Below are 2,252 nucleotides of genomic sequence, written 5' to 3' on the forward strand. Positions count from 1 at the left end.
TGTTCAGCGGAAAAAAAAAGTGTTACAATTTTTTTTTTTACCCAGTCATTTAAAAAAAACACATTTTAGAGCTGTAACGACAATACCGTGATATATTTTCTTAAGGTTATCATACCGTCAAAATCTCATACCGGCCCATGCCTATTTCCACAGATTTGCTCTCTATTTGTGGCGGCATATAAATGCAGATTCATTCTCTGCCAGCAGGAGGCGCTTGTAGAGCGTGAGAGATCAGGTTTCCCCGGTAACGCTGTACACAAAGCAGAGCTCAGCTCACAAATGCTGCTCAGGCATTACAGGCAAGATGAAATGAAATGACATCCATCATTTTCTGAAGACAGTCGTTTCCTTCAGAAATACAGTGATATAAAAACACCCACACCAAGTTTCGACTTTGACACGTGCAGACACGTGCAGTGCTCATGTTATGGGGCGACGCGAAATGAAAACGTTTTTCAGGAGTCGCGCCAATAGAGGTGGCGCAACTATAACGACGTGAATAATCCCGCCCACTCTAAAGCGGTACTGAACTGCAGTGGAAACGCAAACCGAGCCGATCCGTGCCGTGCCGTACCACGCAGTGGAAAAGCGCCATAACTGATTGTATGAATCGGCCAAAATTCTTCACGGTCGGTTAACGGTTAACCAGTTAAAATGAACATTCCTACACCAGACCAGACAGAAAACTGCACAAACCCATCAGACAAGCAGTAAGTTAATTCTAACAGTACCCAAAACCAATTTTCTCCTCTAAACTGTGTTTTTTCTGTACAGTAAGCCATCAGACAACTGCTCACTGATTCATAAAGTCAGACTAATCAATGAAAACCATTAATGAATTTAGCACATATTTTTTAAAGGCAGAAAAAAAGGCAGTGGCGACTGGTGTTACCATGGTGGTGCATTATGAATGTTGCTCCTCTGTTTCTGCCTTGCGAGGGGTTGCATCTATAGCAACACCAGGGCTGCCTAATGGCGCTTTTCCACTGCATGGTACGGCACGGTACGGCTCACTTTTTGGGGGTTTTCCACCAGGTACAGTACCTGGTACGTTTTTTAGTACCACCTCGGTTGGGGTTCCAAGTGAACCGAACCGTACCGTTACCAAAACGTGACATGTAAACTCTGCTGATCACGGATTGGCCGGAGAGAATCATCACTACCTGCGTCACTGAACTTGCGACACAAACACAAAAGAACCGCTAGATTTAAATCAGCACAGCCAGCGAAGGATCGAAAGCAGCTGTTTTGAACGAGCGCACCTTTTTTTAACAACCAAAAAGTTTTGTTGTCTGTTGCGGAAGAACAGACGTTCCTCTCGTTGATAGCAGAGGAGCGGATCTAGCGAGAGCTTGATGGGGCGACGCGGAATTAAAAAGTTTTTTTTAGGAGTCGTGGTAGTAGAGGCGGCGCATCTATAACGACATTTGAATAATCCCGCCCATTCTAAAGCGGTACTGAACTGCAGTGGAAATGCAAACCGAGCCGAGCCGAACCGTGCCGTGCTGTACTGAGCCGTGCCGAGCCGTACCACGCAGTGGAAAAGCAACCATTAGTGCTAGCCTGTAACGGCCACTCAACACAAATACATTCAGAAAATCTAGGCTATAACTGATTTTAAAATAAACAGAAGCCATGAACTCCAGCTAACACAGATAAATCAAAAAGCTGCATTTCTTCACCATGCTATGATATTCATAATAATAGTCGTGTCAAACACTGAACAGCTTTTGCAAAATCACATATGTATCCTCAAGTATGGCATGAACTCAAACTGCCTAAATCTTGCCATCTGTAGATTTATTATCACAAAGGTACATAATCGTTTACTAGTGCTGGGCGGTATACCGGTTCATACCGAATACCGGTGTTTATTTTTGTTATGATATGCATTTTTAAAATACCGCAATACCGGTGTATGTCGCTTAAACAACGTTCGGAATGCGACACTGTTTGAAAGGGGTCCCTTTTCACCATTGCACTGTGGTGAGGGAACAGCTGTATGTGTTACTAAGCTGAAAGTTCAGAAACTGAAGCTGTAGAACTAATAGAACGTGATGACACAGAAGAACTCATCCACAATATCCACATTGACCGCCACAAATATCCACCGCCCCCTGCCATCAGCTCCCGCGTCTCACACACACGAGCGCGACTTTAGCACTAGATTTAGCAACTTTCAGACCCTTTTAGCGGCTTTTTTCCATAGAATAATCGTTCTGACAAACCTAGCGACTTTTTTGGATAAACCT

General features: G+C 44.0%; 1 protein-coding gene across 3 annotated transcripts in view; it reads right to left on the minus strand.

The window, feature by feature from the left end:
- The window catches only part of LOC107677454 (protein PRRC2A-like), a 29,071-nt gene that overhangs the window by 22,445 nt on the left and 4,374 nt on the right, over nucleotides 1–2,252 (minus strand). The gene's annotated exons all lie outside the window — the stretch shown is intronic.

Source organism: Sinocyclocheilus anshuiensis, unplaced genomic scaffold (genome assembly GCF_001515605.1).
Source record: "Sinocyclocheilus anshuiensis isolate Anshui unplaced genomic scaffold, SAMN03320099.WGS_v1.1 scaffold804, whole genome shotgun sequence".
Taxonomy (NCBI): domain Eukaryota; kingdom Metazoa; phylum Chordata; class Actinopteri; order Cypriniformes; family Cyprinidae; genus Sinocyclocheilus; species Sinocyclocheilus anshuiensis.